This window comes from Macaca mulatta, chromosome 15 (genome assembly GCF_049350105.2).
Source record: "Macaca mulatta isolate MMU2019108-1 chromosome 15, T2T-MMU8v2.0, whole genome shotgun sequence".
In the NCBI taxonomy this organism is placed as follows: Eukaryota; Metazoa; Chordata; class Mammalia; order Primates; family Cercopithecidae; genus Macaca; species Macaca mulatta.
The window spans coordinates 41,754,084-41,776,811 of record NC_133420.1 but is presented as its reverse complement, the minus strand read 5'-3'; the positions used below and the strand labels follow the sequence as shown (position 1 = coordinate 41,776,811).

At 39.9% G+C, this 22,728-nt stretch overlaps 1 protein-coding gene across 7 annotated transcripts in view; it reads right to left on the bottom strand.

Annotated features, from left to right (window-relative positions):
• The window catches only part of ASTN2 (astrotactin 2), a 985,877-nt gene that overhangs the window by 81,949 nt on the left and 881,200 nt on the right, over positions 1 to 22,728 (bottom strand). The window lies entirely within an intron of this gene.

Here is a 22,728-nt window from a genome sequence, read left to right as displayed (position 1 = left end):
TACTTTACTTAGAAAGTGGGCAAAATACTTGAACAGACATTTCACCAAAAGGCACAGATAGATAGTAAATTATACACAAAAATATAATCAACATAATTAGGTACTAGAGAAATTCAAATTAAAATCTCAATGAGATGCCACTATATTAGTATTAGAATTCCTGCAACAACAATTCTGACTAACTATTGATGAGGATGTGAGGCAACTGCATGTTTTATAGACTACTGATGGAAATGCAAATTTTTTTATTATACTTTAAGTTCTAGGGTACATGTGCACAACGTGCAGGTTTGTTACATATGTATACATGTGCCATGTTGGTGTGCTGCACCCATTAACTCATCATTTACATTAGGTATATCTCCTAATGCTATGGTCTCTGAATTTTTAAACATGCTCCCGAATAAGCTGAATTTTCATTTGGATATTAATATGAATCCTAGCTTTCCCTGTTTTTTATTATGACAGCACCCTCACTTTGTTCACGGGTTGACCCCTTAGGAAATGGCAAAAACTAAGCATAAGCCAAACACTGTTTGGTAACGGTTGGTTTAGAGTTATGGACATGAGATCTAGATGTGAGGGAAAGTATGCTGAAGAGCTTCTAAGAAAGGTTTCCTCTCTCTCTTATGATGGAAACAAAGGGATAGAATCCATTTCTGCTACTGAAAGTGTCAGGATATGTGGCTAGAAGCCTTGCAAACCATTCCTTGACCAGCACCAGATCACCATCTTGCTACTGTCCTGAGGAAGGAGCCAATAGACGGTTGGAGGCAGAAACAAGGGCATTACAGAGACCAAGAGCTGGGTGCCTGATATACCATATAGGGATACACTCTACTTTTGGACTTCTGGTAGCCTGAGATAATACATTTTCTTGTCTTTTAAATTCATTTGAGTTTAGGTTACTGTTACTAGCAGTCAAAGGCCACTTGACTTCCTGTGGCTCCTACATGCAGGCTGCTTAGTGACCTAAGAAGTTTTCATTTATGGTGTTAATGATCTACTGAGTAGACATCAGAAGTGATTAGTCACAAATAATAAAGATGAAACATTTAAGAATGTTTGGCTTTTTTTGATAATTTAGACCAATATCCCTTAAACTTTATCATGCATCAGAATCACCAGGGATGTCTTGCTAAAACACAGACTGTGGGAACACACCACTGGAGTTACTAATCCATTAGGCCTATGTTGGGGGTTAAGAATTTAATCTTCTAACAAGTTCCTAGGTAATGCTGTTGCTGCTGGTCTGAGGACCACATTTGAGAAGAATTGAGTTAGACAACTGTATAATAATTTCCCTTATCTTATTAACATATAAATATAATTTCTTGAGCAGGAGAATAGGAAGTAGAACTACATCTAGGAGTCACGCACCTGGAAACTTCTAGGGGAATGTGACTTGCATTGACTACCAACCTTACCCTGTGTATTGCAGAAATAAAGGTTGAGACTTAAGCCTCCAAATATCTACTGTTTCAGACTCAGAGAGCTTAGGATATAGGTACAATGATTGAAAGAGAAACAAAACGAGTCTCCAGTCTTTATATCCTGCAAGAGGCAGCAGCTAACATGTAGAGATCAAAAAGATACTATTATTATTAATGCATCATCATCATTTACACTTTATAAATTCCTTCTACATCATAATCTCATTTAATCTTTATAACAACATTGTCATGATGATCATTATGATTATAAATAGAATGAGGGCCTTTTCTCAAAGATGGCAGATAGGAGGAAGGACTAGCTTGCAACTCCTGCCTGGATGGACAGAGCAGCATGGGAGACGCATATTGTGAACTTTTGCTCCAAGAACTACTGCAGGAACATACCAGAAAGCCAAGAGAATCCACAGACCCTTTGAAGGAACTAGATCACTGCTGCAGTCTCCCTGAGATGCCAAAAAACTGTGAGTTGGCTTGCTTTCTCAACAGAGGGGCTTGTGGTCTGGGGCAAGTTTTCAGCCCTGGCTACCAGCTTCCTGAAAATAGGCTTGGTACTGTTGGGGGGCCATAGTGAGAGTGAGACTGGCCTTTAGGACTGTGGGCTACATGGGAGTGGGGTGAGGCCTGCTACTGCTGGCTTTAACTGGTGTTCTGGTGACCTATATGACTCAGTAGAGGCAGCCATAATCCCTCTGGGAACATAAATCCATTGGCCTGGGAACCACACCCCCATTCCCTATAGCAGTCACAGCAAGCCCCATCAAAGGACAGGATGAGCTCTGACATGCTTATCCCTGCCCCCACCTGCTGGTCTTTCTCTAACCACCCTGGTAGCCAAAGACAAAGGTCATAATCTTTTAGGAGCTCTATGGCTCTGCCTACCACCTGAGAAACCTGAATACTTAACCAGGTATCCCTAGGGTAAGTCTGCATCCTCCCAATAGGACCACAGCTGACACACTCTTGAAAGTATCATCTTCTGGCTGGAAGCCAACCAACACAAACCAGCACACTAAACAAAAACACAACTGAGGACCATCACAAATTCCACTTCACTCCCCTGCTACCTCCACTGGAGCAGGTGGTGGTATCCATGGCCGCAAGACTGGAAGACAGATAACATTACAGGACTCTTTGCAGACACTCTTCAGTACCAGCCTCAAGCCTGGTAGCTCTGCTGGGTGGCTAGACCATAAGAGCAAAACAATCACTACATTTCAGCTTTCAGGAAGCCCCATTCCTAGGGAAGGGAGCACTCCATGGGACAAAGGAATCTGAACAGTGGCCCTTGAATACCAGATCTTCCCTCTGACATAGTCTACCCAAATGAGAAGGAACCAGAAAAACAATTCTACTACTATGACAAAAGAAAGTTGTTTAACACCCATTAAAGATGATACCAGTTCACCAGCAATGGATCCAAACTAAGACAACATTTCTGAATTGCCAGAAAAAGAAATCAGAGGGCTGATAATTAAGCTAATCAAGGAGGCACCAGAGAAAGGTGAAGTCCACCTTAAAGAAATAAAAAACATGATACAGGATATGAAAGGAAAATTCTTCGGTGAGATAGATAGCATAAATAAGAAACTATCACAACTTCTCGAAATCAAGGACATACTTAGAGAAGTACAAAATGCACTGGAAAGTCTCAGCAATGGAATTGAACAAGTGGAAGAAAGAACTTCAAAACTTGAAGACAAGACTTTCAAATTAACCCAATCCATCAAACACAAAGAAAAAATAACATTAAAAAATGAAAAAAACCTCCAAGAAGTTTGGGACTATGCTAAAAATCCAAACATAAGAATAATTGGTGCTCCCAAGAAAGACAATAAATCTAAAAGATTGGTAAACATATTTGAGGGAATAATCAAAGAAAACTTCCCCAGCCTTGCTAGATCTGCACATCCAAATACAAGAAACTCAAAGAGCACCTGGGAAATTCATTGCAAAAAGATCATTGCCCAGGCACACCATCATCAGGTTATCTAAAGTCAAGACAAAGGAAAGAATCTTCAGAGCTGTGAGGCAAAAACATCAGGTAACCTATAAAAGAAAACCTATCAGATTAACAGCAGATTTCTCAACAGAAATCCTACAAGCTAGAAGGGATTGGGGTCCTATTTTTAGCCTGCTTAAACAAAAGAATTACCAGCCAAGAACTGTGTATCCAGAAACATTAAGCTTCATAGATGAAGGAAAGATAGTCTTTTCTAGACAAACAAATGCTGAGAGAATTCACCATTACCAACCCAGCACTACAAGAACTACTAAAAGGAGCTCTAAACCTTGAAACAAATCCTCAAAATGTACCAAAATAGAGCCTCCTTAAAGCATAAATCTCACAGGACCTATGTAACAATAACACAATTTAAAAAAAGAAAACCCCGAGGTATTCAGGCAACAAATAGCACAATAAATAGAATAGTACATAACATCTTAATGCTAACATTGGATGTGAGTGGCCTAAAGGCTCCACTTAAAAGATACAGAATGGCAAAATGGATAAGAATTCACCAACTGAGTTTCTGCTGTCTTCAGGAGACTCACCTAACACATAAATGTAAGGTTAGGGGGTGGAAAAAGATATTCCATGCAAATGGATGCCAAAAGCAAGTAAGAATAGCTATTCCTACATCAGACAAAACAAACTTTAAAGCAACAGCAGTTAAAAACACAAAGAGGTACATCATATAATGATAAAAGAACTAGTCCAACAGGAAAATATCACAATTATAAGTATATATGCACCTAACACTGGAGCTTCCAAATTTACAAAACAATTACTACTAGACCTAAGAAATGATATAGACAGCAACACAATAACAGTGGGTGACTTTAATACTCCACTGATAGCACTAGACAGGTCATCAAGACAGAAAGTCAATGAAGAAACAAAGGACTTAAAAACTATACCCTGCAACAAATGGACTTAACAAATATTTACAGAACATTCTACTGAACAACTGCAGAATACACATTCTATTCATCAGCACATGCTATATTCTCCAAGATAGACCATATGATAGGCCACAAAACAAGTCTCAGTAAATTTAAGAAAAATTAAAATTATATCAAGTACTGTCTGTCAGACCACAGTGAAGTAAAATTGAAAATCAACTCCAAAAAAATCCTCAAAACCATGCAAATACATGGAAATTAAATAACCTGCTCCTGAATGATCATTGGGTGAACAATGAAATCAAGATGGAAATTTAAAAAATCTTTGAACTGAATGATAATATTGACACAACCTGTCAAAAACCACTGGGATACAGCAAAAGTGGTGCTAAGTGGAAAGTTCAAAGCATTAAATGCCTACATCAAAAGTCTGACAGAACACAAATAGACAATCTAAGGTAACACCTCATGAAACTGGAGAAACAAGAACAATCCAAACCCAAACCCAGCAGAAGAAAAGAAACAACAAATATCAGAGCAGAACTAAATGAAATTGAAACAAGAAAATACAAAAGATAAATGAAACAAAAATCTGGTTATTTGAAAAGATAAATAAAATTGATAGACCATTAGTGAGATTAACCAAAAAAAGAAGAGGGAAGATCCAAATATGCTCAATTAGAAATAAAATGGGAGATATTACAACTGATAGCACAAAAACACAAAAGATTATTCAAGGCTACTATGAACACCTTTATGCACATAAACTAGAAAACCTAGAGGAGATAGATAAATTCCTGGAAACACACAATTGTCCTAGATTAAACCAGGAAAAGATAGAATCCCTGAGCAGACCAAGAACAAGCAGTGAGATTGAAATGATAATTTAAAAACTACCAACAAGGAAAAGTCCAGGACCGACAGATTCACAGCTGAATTCTATCAGACATTCAAAGAAGAATTGGTACCAATGCTATTGACACTATCCAAAAGACAAAGAAGGAATCCTCCCTAAAACATTCTATGACACCAGTATCATCCTAATACCAAAACCAGGGAAAGATATAACCAAAAAAGAAAACTACACTGTGGTCTGAGAGACAGTTTGTTATAATTTCTGTTCTTGTACATTTGCTGAGGAGTGCTTTACTTCCAATTACGTGGTCAATTTTGGAATAAGTGCAATGTGGTGCTGAGAAGAATGTATATTCTGTTGATTTGGGGTGGAGAGTTCTATAGATGTCTATTAGGTCTGCTTGCTGCAGAGATGAGTTCAATTCCTGGATATCCTTGTTAACTTTCTGTCTCATTGATCTGTCTAATGTTGACAGTGGAGTGTTGAAGTCTCCCATTATTATTGTATGGGAGTCTAAGTCTCTTTGTAAGTCTCTAAGGACTTGCTTTATGAATCTGGGTGCTCCTTTATTGGGTGCATATATATTTAGGATAGTTAGCTCTTCCTGTTGAATTGATCCTTTTACCATTATGTAATGGCCTTCTTTGTCTCTTTTGATCTTTGATGGTTTAAAGTCTGTTTTATCAGAGACTAGTATTGCAACCCCTGCTTTTTTTTGTTCTCCATTTGCTTGGTAAATCTTCCTCCATCCCTTTATTTTGAGCCTATGTATGTCTCTGCATGTGAGATGGGTCTCCTGAATACAGCAGACTGATGGGTCTTGACTCTTTATCCAGTTTGCCAGTCTGTGTCTTTTAATTGGAGCATTTAGTCCATTTACATTTAAGGTTAATATTGTTATGTGTGAACTTGATCCTGCCATTATGATATTAACTGGTTATTTTGCTCGTTAGTTGATGCAGTTTCTTCCTAGCCTCAATGGTCTTTACATTTTGGCATGTTTTTGCAATGGCTGGTACCGGTTGTTCCTTTCCATGTTTAGTGCTTCCTTCAGGGTCTCTTGTAAGGCAGGCCTAGTGGTGACAAAATCTCTAATGGATTAGAGACTTAAATGTTAGACCTAATACCATAAAAACCCTAGAGGAAAACCTAGGTAGTACCATTCAGGACATAGGCATGGGCAAAGACTTCATGTCTAAAACACCAAAAGCAACGGCAACAAAAGCCAAAATTGACAAATGGGATCTAATTAAACTAAAGAGCTTCTGCACAGCAAAAGAAACTACCATCAGAGTGAACAGGCAACCTACAGAATGGGAGAAAATTTTTGCAATCTACTCATCTGACAAAAGGCTAATATCCAGAACCTACAAAGAACTCAAACAAATTTACAAGAAAAAAACAAACAACCCCATCAAAAATTGGGCAAAGGATATGAACAGACATTTCTCAAAAGAAGACATTCATACAGCCAACAGACACATGAAAAAATGCTCATCATCACTGGCCATCAGAGAAATGCAAATCAAAACCACAATGAGATACCATCTCACACCAGTTAGAATGGCGATCATTAAAAAGTCAGGAAACAACAGGTGCTGGAGAGGATGTGGAGAAATAGGAACACTTTTACACTGTTGGTGGGATTGTAAACTAGTTCAACCATTATGGAAAACAGTATGGCGATTCCTCAAGGATCTAGAACTAGATGTACCATGTGACCCAGCCATCCCATTACTGGGTATATACCCAAAAGATTATAAATCATGCTGCTATAAAGACACATGCACACGTATGTTTATTGCAGCACTATTCACAATAGCAAAGACTTGGAATCAACCCAAATGTCCATCAGTGACAGACTGGATTAAGAAAATGTGGCACATATACACCATGGAATACTATGCAGCCATAAAAAGGATGAGTTTGTGTCCTTTGTAGGGACATGGATGCAGCTGGAAACCATCATTCTTAGCAAACTATCACAAGAACAGAAAACCAAACACCGCATGTTCTCACTCATAGGTGGGAACTGAACAATGAGATCACTTGGACTCGGGAAGGGGAACATCACACACCATGTTCTCACTCATAGGTGGGAACTGAACAATGAGATCACTTGGACTCGGGAAGGGGAACATCACACACCGGGGCCTATCAGGGGGTGGGGGGAGGGGGGAGGGATTGCATTGGGAGTTATACCTGATGTAAATGACGAGTTGATGGGTGCTGACGAGTTGATGGGTGCAGCACAGCAACATGGCACAAGTATACATATGTAACAAACCTGCATGTTATGCACATGTACCCTAGAACTTAAAGTATAATAATAATAAAAAATAAATAAATAAAAAAAGAAAACTACAGACAAATATTCCTGATGAACATAGATGCAAAAATTCTCAACAGAGTACTAGTAAACTGAATTCAACAGCATATAAAAAAGGCAATCCACCATGATCAAGTGGGTTTCATGCAAGGGATGCAGGAATGGTTTAACACACATAAGTCAATAAATGTGATAGACCACATAAACAGAATTAAAAACAAAAATCACGTGATCATCTCAATAGATGCAGAAAAGGCATGTGACAAAATACAGCATTTCTTTGTAGTTAAAACCCTCACCAAAACCAGCGTAGAAGGGACATACTTTAAGGTAATAAAAGCCATCTATGACAAACCCACAGCCAACATTATACTGAATGAGAAAAAGTTGAAAGCATTCCCCCTAAGACCTGGAACAAGCCAAGGATGTCCGCTTTCACCACTTCTGTTCAACATAATACTGGAAGTCCTAGCCAGAGCAATCAGACAAGAGAAAGAAATACAGGGCATCAAATCGGTAAACAGGAAGTCAAACTGTCTCTGTTTACTGAAGATATAATCATATACCTAAAAAACTCTAAAGACTCATCCAAAAAGCTCCTAGAACTGGTAAATGAATTTAGCAAAGTTTCAGGATACAAAATTAATGCACACAAATCAGTAGCACTGATATACAACAACAGTGACCAAGCTGGGAATCAAATCAAGAACTCAATCCCTTTCGCAATAGCTGTAAATAAATACACAAATAAAACATTTAGGAACATCTAACCAAGGATATGAAAGACCTCCACATGGAAAACTACAAAAAAACTGCTGAAAGAAATCATAAATGACATACCCAAATGGAACATATTCCATGCTCATGAATGAGTAGAATCAATATTATGAAAATGACCATACTGCCAAAAGCAATCTACAAATTCAATGCAATTCCTATCAAAATACCACCACCATTCTTCACAGAACTAGAAAAGACAATCCTAAAATTTATGTGGAACCAAAAAAGAGCCCACATAACAAAGCAAGACTAAACAACAAATCTGGAGACATCACATTACTGGACTTCAAACTATACTATAAGGCCATGGTCATAAAAACAGCATGGTATTGGTGTAAAAATAGGCACATAGACCAATGGAATGGAAAGAAGAACCCAGAAATAAAGGCAAAGACTTATAGCCACTGACCTTCAACAAAGCAAACAAAAACATAAAGTGAGGAAAGGACACCCTATTCAACAAATGGTGCTGGGATAACTGGCAAGCTATATGTAGGAGAATGAAACTAGATCTTCATCTCTCACCTTATACAAAAATCAACTCAAGATGGATCAGGGACTTAAACCTAAGACGCGAAACCATAAAGATTCTAGAAGATAACATCAGACATCAGAAAAACCTTTCTGGAAATTGGCTTAGACAAAGACTTTGTGACAAATAACCCAAAAGCAAATGCAACAAAAAGCAAAGATAAATAAATAGGACTTAATTAAACTAAAAAGCTTCTGCACAGAAGAAAAAAAAAAATCAGCGGAGTTAACTGAAAACCCAGAGTGGGAGAAAATTGTCACAATCCATGCAACTGACAAAGGACTAATATTCAGAATCTACAAGGAGCTCAAACAAATCAGCAAGAAAAAAAAAAAAACAACAATCCCATTAAAAAGTAGGTTAAGGACATGAGTAGACAATTCTCAAAAGAAGATATACAAGGGTAGTTCCAAGATGGCCACTCTGTGAGTGACGCAGAAGAGGGGTGATTTCTGCATTTCCAACTGAGGTACTGGGTTCATCCCACTGGGGCTTGTTAGACAGTGGGTGCAAGACAGTGGGTGCAGCCCACCGAGCGTGAGCCAAAGCAGGGCGAGGCATCGCCTCACCTGGGAAGCACAAGGGGTCAGGGAATTCCCTTTCCTAGCCAAGGGAAGCTGTGACAGACGGCACCTAGAAAATCAGGTCACTCCCACCCTAATACTGCACTTTTCCAATGGTCTTAGCAAACGGCACACCAGGAGATTATATCCCATGCCTGGCTTGGAGGGTCCCACACCCACGGAGCCTCGCTCATTGCTAGCACAGCAGTCTGAGATCCAACCGCAAGGTGGCAGCGAGGCTGGGGGAGGGGCACCCACCATTGCTGAGGCCTGAATAGGTAAACAAAGCAGCCGGGAAGCTTGAACTGGGTGAAGCCCACCATAGATCAAGGAGGCCTGCTTGCCTCTGTAGGTAGACTCCACCTCTGGGGGCAAGGCATAGCCCAACAAAAGGCAGCAGAAACCTCTGCAGACTTAAATGTCCCTGTCTCTCAGCTTTGAAGAGAGTAGTGGTTCTCCCAGCATGGAGTATGAGATCTGAGAATGGACAGACTGCCTCCTCAAGTGGGTCCCTGACCCCCGAGTAGCCTAACTGGGAGGCACCCCCCAGTAGGGGCAGACTGACACCTCACACGGCCGGGTACCCCTCTGAGACAAAGCTTCCAGAGGAATGATCAGGCAGCAACATTTGCTGTTCGGCAATATTCCCTGTTCTGCAGCCTCCACTGCTGATACCCAGGCAAACAGGGTCTGGAGTAGACCTCCAGCAAACTCCAACAGACCTGCAGCTGAGGGTCCTGACTGTTAGAAGGAAAACTAACAAAGAGAAAGGATATCTTCACCAAAACCCCATCTGTACATCACCATCATCAAGGACCAAAAGTAGATAAAACCGCAAAGACGGGGAAAAAACAGAGCAGAGAAGCTGAAAATTCTAAAAATCAGACTACCTCTCCCCCTCCAAAGGAACGCAGCTCCTTGCCAGCAATGGAACAAAGCTGGATGGAGAATGACTTTGATGAGTTAAGAGAAGAAGGCTTCAGAGGATCAAACTTCTCCGAGCTAAAGGAAGAAGTTTGAATCCATCACAAAGAAGCTAAAACCCTTGAAAAAAGATTAGATGAATGGCTAACTAAAATAACCAGTGTAGAGAAGTCCTTAAATGACCTGATGGAGCTGAAAACCATGGCATGAGAACTACGTGATGAATGCACAAGCTTCAGTAGCCGATTTGATCAACTGGAAGAAAGAGTATCAGTGATTGAAGATCAAGTGAATGAAATGAAGCGAGAAGAGAAGTTTAGAGAAAAAAGAGTGAAAACAAACAAAGCCTCCAAGAAATATATGACTATGTGAAAACGCCAAATCTACATCTGATTGGTGTACCTGAAAATGATGGGGAGAATGGAACCAAGTTGGAAAACACTCTGCAGGATATTATCCAGGAGAACTTCCCCAACTTAGTAAGGCAGCCCAACATTCAAATTAAGGAAACACAGAGAACACCACAGGATACTCCTAGAGAAGAGCAACTCCAGGATACATTGTCAAATTCACCAAAGTTGAAATGAAGGAAAAAAATGTTAAAGGCAGCCAGAGAGAAACGTCGGGTTACCCACAAAGGGAAGCCCATCAAACTAACAGCAGATCTCTTGGCAGAAACCCTACAAGCCAGAAGAGAGTGGGGGCCAATATTCAACATTCTTAAAGAAAAGAATTTTCAACCCAGAATTTCATATCCCACCAAACTAAGCTTCATAAATGAAGGAGAAATAAAATCCTTTACAGACAAGCAAATGCTGAGAGATTTTGTCACCACCAGGCCTGCTCTATAAGAGCTCCTGGAGGAAGCACTAAACGTGGAAAGGAACAACCGGTACCAGCCACTGCAAAAACATGCCAAATTGTAAAGACCATTGATGCTAGGAAGAAATTGCATCAACGAAAGAGCAAAATAACCAGCTAACATCATAATGACAGGATCAAATTCACACATAACAATATTAACCTTAAATGTAAATGGGCTAAATGCTCCAAATAAAAGACACTGACTGGCAAATTGGATAGAGTCAAGACCCATCAGTGCACTGTATTCAGGGGACCCATCTCACGTGCAGAGACACACACAGGCTCAAAATAAAGGGATGGAGGAACATCTACCAAGTAAATGGAAAAAAAAAAAAAGGCCGAGGTTGCAATCCTAGTCTCTGATAAAACAGACTTTAAACCATCAAAGATCAAAAGAGACAAAGAAGGCCATTATATAATGATAAAGGGATCAATTCAACAAGAAGAGCTAACTATTCTAAATATATATGCACCCAATAAAGGAGCACCCAGATTCATAAAGCAAGCCCTTAGAGACCTACAAAGAGACTTAGACTTCCACACAATAATAGTGGGACACGTTAACACCCCACTGTGACAGAACAATAAGACAGAAAGATACAAAGTATATCCAGGAATTGAACTCAGCTCTGCACTAAGCAGACCTAATAGACATCTACAGAACTCCCCACTCCAAATCAACAGAATATACATTCTTCTCAGCACCACATTGCACTTATTCCAAAACCGACCACATAGTTGGAAGTAAAGCACTCCTCAGCAAATGTACAAGAACAGAAATTATAACAAACTGTCTCTCAGACCACAGTACAATCAAACTAGAACTCAAGATTCAGAAACTCACTTAAAACCGCTCAACTACATGGAAACTGAACAACCTGCTCCTGAATGGCTAAGGGGTACATAACGAAATGAAGGCAGAAATAAAGATATTCTTTGAAACCAACGAGAACAAAGACACAACATACCAGAATCTCTGGGACACACTAAAGCAGTGTGTAGAGGGAAATTTATAGCACTAAATGCCAACAAGGGAAAGCAGGAATGATCTAAAATTGACACCCTAACATCACAATTAAAAGAACTAGAGAAGAAAGAGCAAACACATTCAAAACCTGGCAGAAGGCAAGAAATAACTAAGATCAGAGCAGAACTGAAGGAGAGACACAAAAAACCCCTCAAAAAATCAATGAATCAAGGAGCTCGTTTTTTGAAAAGATCAACAAAATTGATAGACCACTAGCAAGACTAATAAAGAAAAGAGAGAAGAATCAAATAGACACAATAACGAATGATAAAGGCGATATCACCACCAATCCCACAGAAATACAAACTACCATCAGAGAATACTATAAACACCTCTACACAAATAAAGTAGAAAATCTAGAAGAGAAATGGATAAATTTCTGGACACATACACCCTCCCAAGACTAAACCAGGAAGAAGTTGAATCCCTGAATAGACCAGTAACAGGCTCTGAAATTGAGGCAATAATTAATAGCCTACCAACCAAAAAAAGTCCAGAACCAGATGGATTCACAGTCAAATTCTACCAGAGGTACAAAGAGGAGCTGGTGACATTCCTTCTGAAACTATTCCACTCAATAGAAAAAGAGGGAATCCTCCCTAATTCATTTTATGAGGCCAACATCATCCTGATACCAAAGCCTGGCAGAGACATGACAAAAAAAGACAATTTTAGACCAATATCCCTGATGAATATTGATGCAAAAATCCTCAATAAAATAGTGGCAAACCGAATCCAGCAGCACATCAAAAAGCTTATCCACCATGATCAAGTGGGCTTCATCCCTGGGATGCAAGTTTGGTTCAACATACGCAAATCAATAAACGTAATCCAGCATATAAACAGAACCAAAGACAAAAACCACATGATTATCTCAATAGATGCAGAAAGGTCTTTGATAAAATTCAACAGCCCTTCATGCTAAAAACTCTCAATAAATTCGGTATTGATGGAATGTATCTCAAAATAATAAGAGCTATTTATGACAAACCCACAGCCAATATCATACTGCATGGGCAAACACTGGAAGCATTCCCTTTGAAAACTGGCACAAGACACGGATGCCCTCTCTCACCACTCCTATTCAACATAGTGTTGGAAGTTCTGGCCAGGACAATCAGGCAGGAGAAAGAAATAAAGGGTATTGAATTAGGAAAAGAGAAAGTCAAAGTGTCACTATTTGCAGATGACATGATTGTATATTTAGAAAACCCCATCGTCTCAGCCCAAAATCTTCTTAAGCTGATAAGCAACTTCAGCAAAGTCTCAGGATACAAAATCAATGTGCAAAAATCAATCATTCTTATACACTAATAACAGACAGAGAGCCAAATCATGAGTGAACTCGCATTCACAATTGCTTCAAAGAGAATAAAATACCTAAGAATCCAACTTACAAGGGATGTGAAGGACCTCTTCAAGGAGAACTACAAACCACTGCTCAGTGAAATAAAAGAGGACACAAACAAATGGAATAACATTCTATGCTCATGGATAGGAAGAATCAATACCGTGAAAATGGCCATAGTGCCCAAGGTAATTTATAGATTCAATGCCATCCCCATCAAGCTACCAATGACTTTCTTCACAGAATTGGAAAAAACTACTTTAAAGTTCATATGGAACCAAAAAAGAGCCCACATTGCCAAGACAATCCTAAGCCAAAAGAACAATGCTGGAGGCATCATGCTATCTGACTTCAAACTATACTACAAGGCTACAGTAACCAAAACAGCATGGTACTGGTACCAAAACAGAGATATAGACCAATGGAACAGAACAGAGCCCTCAAAAATAATACCACACATCTACAACCATCTGATCTGATACACCTGACAAAAACAAGAAATGGGGAAATGATTCTCTGCTTAATAAATGGTGCTGGGAAAACTGGCTAGCCATACATAGAAAGCTGAAACTGGATCCTTGTCTTACTCTTTATAGAAAAATTAATTCAAGATGGAATACAGACTTACATGTTAGACCTAAAACCATAAAAACCCTAGAAGAAAACCTAGGCAATACCATTCAGGACATAGGCATGGGCAAGGACTTCATGTCTAAAACACCAAAAGCAATGGCAACAAAAGCCAAAACTGACAAATGGGATCTAATTAAACCAAAGAGCTTCTGCACAGCAAAAGAAACTACCATCACAGTCAACCTACAGAATGAGAAAATTTTTGCAGTCTCTCATTTAACAAAGGGCTAATATCCAGAATCTACAAAGAACTCAAACAAATTTACAAGAAAAAACAAACAACCCCATCAAAAAGTGGGCAAAGGATATGAACAGACATTTCTCAAAAGAAGACATTTATGCAGCCAACAGACACATGAAAAATGCTCATCATCACTGGCCATCAGAGAAATGCAAATCAAAACCACAATGAGATACCATCTCACACCAGTTAGAATGGCGATCATTAAAAAGTCAAGAAACAACAGATGCTGGAGAGGTTGTGGAGAAACAGGAAGACTTTTACACTGTTGGTGGAACTGTAACTAGTTCGACCATTGTGGAAGACAGTGTCGCGATTCCTCAAGGATCTAGAACTAGAAATGCCATTTGACCCAGCCATCCCATTACTGGGATTATAAATCATGCTGCTATAAAGACACATGCACACGTATGTTTATTGCGGCACTATTCACAATAGCAAAGATTTGGAAGCAACCCAAATGTCCATCAATGATAGACTGGATTAAGAAAATGTGGCACATATACACCATGGAATACTATGCAGCCAGAAAACAGGATGAGTTCATGTCCTCTGTAGGGACATGGATGAAGCTAGAAACCATCATTCTCAGCAAACTATCGTAAGGACAGAAAACCAAACACTGCATGTTCTCACTCATAGGTGGGAATTGAACAATGAGAACACTTGGACACAGACGGGGAACATCACACACCAGGGCCTGTCATGGGGTTGGGGGAGTGGGGAGGGATAGCATTAGGAGATATACCTAATGTAAATGACGAGATAATGGGTGCAGCACACCAACATGGCACATGTATACATATGTAACAACACTGCACGTTGTGCACATATACCCTAGAACTTAAAGTATAATAATAAAAAAAGAAGATATACAAATGGCCAAGAAGCATATAAAAAATGCTTCACTAACTATCAGGAAAATGCAAATAAAAACCACAATGTAATACTACCTCACTCCAGCAAGAATGGTCATAATAAAAAAATAATAATAATAGATGTTGGTATGGATGCAGTGAAAATGAAACACTTTTACATTGTTGGTGGGAATGTAAACTAGTACAACCACTATGGAAAACAGTTTGGAGATTCCTTAAAGCACTAAAGGTAGAGCTACTGTTTGATCCAGTAATCCCACTAATAGGTATATATCCAGAGTAAAATAAGTCATTATACAAAAAAGATACTTGTGCACAGATGTTTATACCAGCACAATTCACAACTGCAAAAAATATGGAACCAGCCCAAATACCCATCAATCAATGAGTGGATAAAGAAAATTTGGCATATATATACCATGGAATACTGCTCAGCTATAAAAAGGTATGAAATAATGGCATTCACAGTGACTTGGATGGAATTGGAGACTATTATTCTAGCTGAAGTAACGTAGGAATAGAAAACCAGACATCGTATGCTCTCACTCATATGTGGGAGCTAAACTTTGAGGTTGCAAAGGCATAAGAATGATACATTGGACTTTGGGGACTTGGGGGAAAGGCTGAGGGGTGGCGAGGGATAAAAGACTACACATTGGGTACAGTGTACACTACTCAGGTGATGGGTGCACCAAAATCTCAGAAATCACCACTAAAGAGCTTATTCATGTAATCAAACACCACCTGTTTCCCTAAAACGTACTGAAGTAAAAACATAAAAGAAAAAAAAATTAAAAAGAATGAGGATGAAGAGGAAGAGGAATAAGAATTATCAGCAGAGGTTAAGTAGCAGGAAGTAGATTACTTTCATTGTACAGATTTGAAAACTGAGGTTGAATGACTTGTCCCTGTCATATAGCAAGTAAATCCCTGAGCAAAGACTTTAACCCTGTTTTGTCTTCCACTAAATTCTGTATTACCTCTACTAAGGCAGCTGTGTGTTGGCATAGCTATTAACTATGAATAAAAAAATAAAATTTAGAAATTCTAGGGCTATCACACCTTCCAAAATAAGGCTGGCGTCTTGCTTCAGAAACACCTCATATGCCCTAAGAACCCACCAAGCATCTTCCTCTAAACAAAGACCCCAAAACTAAGATAGAAAAATCTAGAAGTCAAAACAACTATTATAATGTTGTAGGAGACTCTTTCATGACCCCACCTGAGGGCTATTAACTATTATTAAGATAAAGTTCAAGACAGCATGCCTTTCTCATTACCAAGCCCATTATATAATTCAGATACCTTTTTTTTTTTTTTTTTTTTTTTTAATGACAGTTATAATTAGTGACAGAAGGCAGTGTGGTAGCAAAGGAAGAGACAGAAAGGTCATCAAAAGCAGACATAGGAGAACTCGAACTTGTTCTGGAGATGATTTAAACATTTTGAGATGGACATTTTGATCAAAAGGAAAGACAGTAAGAAAGACAAGTAAAGGTCTGCCTATTTCCCTAACCCTCCTGAGTAAACCAGGAGCATTTACTTGGTCAGCAGCAAAGCTCACTCAGCCTCTCAGGCTGACCTGGTATAGAAAAAAGAGCATGGTGATCTTGAATAGGTTACTAAACATCTCTGAGCTTCCACCTGCTCAGCTTTCAAATGGAAGGTCATAATGCCTCCTTTGCAGCATTGTAAGAACTGGCGATATGATATAGAAAGATCTTAATAGTTTCTGGTCTAAAGTAGGCCCTAAACAATAGAGGGCTCTTGTTATTTTGCTGATAATGGCATATATGAGGCAGGGGGCAAAGAAGAGGCTCTGATGGGATGGCTACCAGGTTTGGCTTGGGTAAACATGGGCACTTCCTATTTAACCCAGCCTTTGAGACCAGCTTCAAATATTATTTTCTAGAGTCGCAATTTGCTAAACCAAGAAGTTCATGGGCCTTACTTCACAAATTATTACTTTGGTACTTTAAAAACCTCCCATAACAAGAACCAGCCCTCCACAAGGCAGGCAAAGGACCAGAGCTGAGTTCCATGAGGAAATAATTCTCTCAGGGGTTACAGATGCACGAACTATATTTTATGGCCAGTGCTGGGTGAATTTTTAGCAAGGAGAGAAAGGCCAATTTTTTTCCCCTCTAATCACACAGTGGCATAGCTTAGATGCTTAGATTTGGACTGAACTATATCTTGCCCTAAAACTCTATTATGGATGTTACCTCTCATTTCATTGACAGAATATTTCTAACATGGATGTCACTCCCTGGTGAAAGAAAAAGAAAAGTCATTCTTGGTGGGGGACAGATTAGGCAGCTCCTATTGTTTCAGTGGCTCCTGCCTATGTCTGCATCCCTCACCAGAGTGGGAAAAATATCTTCTTAAACATTTTTGTTATAGTCTTACCTAATAGGTGCTACGTGAAATGTAACTAGATTGACTGGAAAGCAAGTACACTGCTGAAACACAGTACCTTACTATTCCAGCCATAGATCGTAACCAACATGGGCGAAAATGTTTCCATGGGAAAATGTGGTCAGAGTTCCCTTCCGTGCGGAGGTGCCAGAAACACCTTTCCCTTGCAGGCTTTCACTGCTTTCTGAGAGGCAGCCTGGTGTAATGGAAAGAGCTCTATATTTGGAGCAAGATGACATGAGTTCCAGTTCAGTTTTCCTCCTCTATGAGTTGAATGACCCTTAAACTCTCTAAGTCTCAGTTTCCTTCTCTGCCCAAAAGGCATAAAAACTCATACTCCCTTGGTGTTTCGTGAACTGAAATGTTGGCAGAATCACTTTGAAAACCATAAAGTTCCATGTACAATGTTGAAAAATTGTTAGTACCTTTCTGATCTGCTGGGATGTGAGCCCCTCACACGACTTTCACATGAAAGTTGGCATTCCTTCTCAGGGTTACATGGCCAAGGTACCCATTCCTCTCTGTAGAGATGTGCCTGTTCTGTCTCTAAGCTGCCTAGGCATCTCTGATCCAAAAGCTTTAACTTCCAAAATTCATAAGCTCCAACAAAAAGAGAACTGAAGAGGAGAAGTGGAGCACTGGTTTAAAGATACCTGAAAATGTGGAAGTGACTTTGGAACTGGTAACAAGCAGAGGTTGGAATAGTTCGGAGGGCACAGAAGAAGACAGGGATATGTGGAAAAGTTTGAAACTTCCCAGAGACTTGTTGAATGGTTTTGACTGAAATGCTGATAGTGATATGGACAATGAAGTCCAAGCTGAGGTGGTCTCAGTTGGAGATGAGGAACTTATTGGGAACTGGAGCAAAGGTCGCTCTTGCTATGCTTTGGCAAAGAGACTGGTGGCATTTTGCCCCTGTCCTAGGGATCTGTTGAACTTTGAACTTGACATAAATGATTTAGTGTATCTCTGGCAGAAGAAATTTCTAAGCAGCAAAGCATTCAAGAGGTGACTTGACTTTTTGGAACACATGTGGACAGTATGTGCTGTAGATCATGCACCTTCTTGGGGCCCTCCCAACAGAGTGTAGGCTGCAGGGTGGAAGATGTGGCATAGGAAGAAGCACCAGAGCATGGGAGCAGGTGACTCCTCAGGAGGTGGGACTTCCTCATTGGCTCTCCCCTCATCCAGTCTGAGAGCCTTTGCACCACAGATGGCTTCTGCCCTTTTTGGCCACTGTCGTACATGTAATGAAGCATCAGATTGAAACTCACATCCAAAAGCTACTCATCTCATCTCTATAGTGGTGCATGAATTTGAGTGATTGTAGTAACCTGGGGCAGCAGGAACAGGAGAATTATTAAGCAAGCCACGTGCATTCAACAGCAGTAGCAGAAGGAAGTATTGAGAATTCCCAATGTGCCTTCTCACTCCTTTATCCTGCAGGTGCAAGCTTAAGCAAAGCTCCTGCCATACTGTCTCCTTGCAGAAAGGTCCTTAATAATTATCCAGGGGCCTGAGAAAAAGGTCAAAGCTCTAAATAAAAAGGTCAAAGCACAGTCCTTCTTAGTGACATCCTACTCATTTCTAAGGTCCAGCTCAAGTGCCATCTCCTCTAGGAAGACTTCCGTTATCCAAAACCTCCTCACAGCCCACTTCATTTGTTCTTCTCTGATCCAGACCCAACCTCTATTATTTGATGCTGATTTCATTCACAAAAAGGACAAAAGAAGGTTCAGGTTCACATACATGCTCCGGTCTCTTCTATATGCATGTGTACCACATTATGGAAACAGCTAAAAGCCCCTCTTTCCTTGCTTGTAATATGTGAATAATCATACCTACTCTGTGGGGTTGGTGTGTGTAGCAAATGTGACAAAAGACTGGGTGCAGTGGCTCACGCCTGTAATCCCAGCACTTTAGGAGACCAAGGTGGGAGGATCACTTGAGGCCAGGAGTTCGAGACCAGCCTGGCCAACATGGTAAAACCCCGTCTCTATTAAAAATACAAAAAAACAATTAGGTACGGTGGCTCATGCCTGTAATCCCAGCCACCTGAGAGGCTGAGGTGGGAGAACTGCTTGAACCCAGGGGTCAGAGGTTGCAGTGACCCAAGATTGCACCACTGCACTCCAGCCTGGGCAAAGGAGCAAGATCCTGTCTCAAAAAAAAAAAAAAAAAAAACAAAAGATGTGAAAGTAAATTTTGGTTTCAGAAATACTGCGAAAGTAAATTTTCGTTTCAGAAATACAATTTCTGATTCATCATGATTTTTAGTATGCATCCCTAGCAGATTTGTTTAAGTTTCTGATGAGCTCAGTCTGATATCTGTATCCTAGATGCTTAGATCCAATTCTGGCCCAAAACAAGTGATTAGAAAATGTCTGATGATACATAGGCCACTGAAACAGAATAGCAAGCCCAGAAATAAATCCACACATTTACAGCCAACTGATTTTCAACAAAGGAGCCAAGAATACACAATACAGAAAGGACAGTCTCTTCAATAAACAGTGCTGGGAAAGCTGGATATTGACATGTGGAAGAATAAAATTGACTCTTACACCACGTACAAAAATCAACTCAAAATGAAGTAAAGACTTATATATAAAACCTGAAGCTATAAAGTGACTAGAAGAAAACATTGTGGAAAAGTTCCATCACATTGGTCTTGGCAATAATTTTTTAGATATGACCCCCAAAGCACCGACAACAAAGGCAAAAATAAACAAATAGGATTGCATCAAACTAAAATGCAAAGGAAACAATCAACAGAGTGAAAACAAAATCTACAGAATGAGAGAATATATTTGCAATCCATACATGTGATAAGGGGCTAATATCTAAAATATATAAGGAATTCCAAAAACTTAGTAAGAAAACAAATTGTCCAATTAAAAAATAAGCAAAGGACCTGAATAGACTTTTCTCAAAAAAGGCATACAAAAGACCAACATGTATATGAAAAAAATGCTCAATATCACTAATCAAAAGAGAAATGAAAATTAAAACTACAATGAGAAATCACCTCATACTGTTAGAATGGCTACTATCAAAAAGATGAAAAGTAACTGTTGGCAAAGGTGTGGAGAAAGAAAACTCTTGTACACTATTTATGGTGATGGAAAGCAGCAGGAGAATTCCTCAAAAAGTTAAAACTACAACTTACATATGATCCAGCCAATCCTACTAATGGGTATATGATATGGTTTGGCTCTGTGTCCCCACCCAAATCTCATCTCAAATTCTAATCCCTATGTGTTGGGGAAGGGTCTGATGGGTAGTGATTAGGTCCTAGGGATGGTCTCCCCCATGCTGTTCTCATGATAGTGAGCTCTCATCAGATCTGATGGTTTAAGTGTGGCACTTCCCATACCCCTCACTCTCGCTCTCCTACCACCATGTAAGATGAGCCTAGCTTCTCCTACACATTCCACCATTATTGTAAGTTTCATGAGGCCTCCCAAGCCATGTGGAACTATGAGTCAAATCTCTTTATAAAGTACCCAGTCTCAGGTAGTTCTGTATAGTAGTGTGAAAACAACTAATACAGAAAATTGGTACCAGAAGTGAGGCACTGCTATAAAGATACCTGAAAATGTAGAAGCAACTTTGGAAGTGGGTAACAGGCAGAAGTGGGAATAGTTTTGAGGGCTCAGAAGAAGGCAGAAAGATTTGGAAAAGTTTGGAACTTCCTAGAGACTTGTTGAATGGTTTTGACTGAAATGCTGATGGACAATGAAGTCCAGGTTGAGGTGGTTTCAGATGGAGATGAGAAACTTATTGGGAACTGAAGCAAAGGTCACTCTTGGTATGCTTTAGCAAAAAGACTGGAGGCATTTTCCCCCTGCCCTAGAGATCTGTGGAGCTCTGAAATTGAGAGAAATGATTTAGGTTATCTGGTAGAAAAAATTTCTAAGCAGCAAAGCATTCAAGAGATGACCTGACTTTTTTAAAAAGTATACAGTCATATGTGTTCACAAAGAGTTGGTCTGAAATTGGAACTTATGTTTAAAAGAGAAGCAAAGCATAAAAGTTTGGAAAATTTGCAGCCTGCCCATGTGGTAGAAAAGAAAAACCCATTGTCTGCAGAGAAATTGAAGCCATCAGCTGCAAAAATTTGCATAAGTGAAGAGAAACCAAATGTTAATAGCCAAGACAATGAGGGAAAATATATCCAGGGCATTTCAGAAATTTCACAGGAGCCCCTCTCATTATAGGCCTCGAGGCCTAGAAGGAAAGAATGGTTTTCATGGGCTGCTGCTCTACGCAGCCTTGGGACGTGGCACACTGCATTCCAGATGTTCTAGCTCCAGCCATGGCTAAAATGGGCCAAGGTATAGCTTAGTCTGTCACTTCAGAAGGTGCAAGCCCCACATCTTGGTGGCTTCCACATGGTGTTGGGTCTGTGGGTACGCAGAAGACAAGAGTTGAGGTTTGTGAGCCTCTGCCTAGACTTCAGAGGATGTATGGAAATGCTTGAATGTCTAGGCAGAAGTCTGCTGCAGGGACAGAGCCCTCATGGAGAACCTCTACTAAGGCAATGCAGAGGGGAAATGTGGGGTTGGAGCCCTTACACAGAGTTCCCATTGGGTCACTGCCTAGTTGAGTTGTGAGAAGAAAGCCACCATCCTCCAGACCCCAGAATAGTACATTCACCAACAGCTTGCATCATGCACCTAGAAAAGCTTCAGGCACTCAACATCAGCCTGTGAAAGCAGCCATGGGGGCTTACCCTGCAGAGAAACAGGGGTGGAGCTACCTTAGGCCTTGGGAGCCCACCTTTTGCATCACTGTGCCCTGGATGTGAGACATGGAGTCAAAGGAGATTATTTTGGAACTTTAAGATTTAATGACTGTCCTGTTGGGTTTCGGACATGCATGTGACCTGCAGCCCGTTTGTTTTGGTCAATTTCTCCCATTTGGAATGGGGGCATTTACCCAATGCCTGTACCCCCATTGTATCTTAGAAGTAACTAA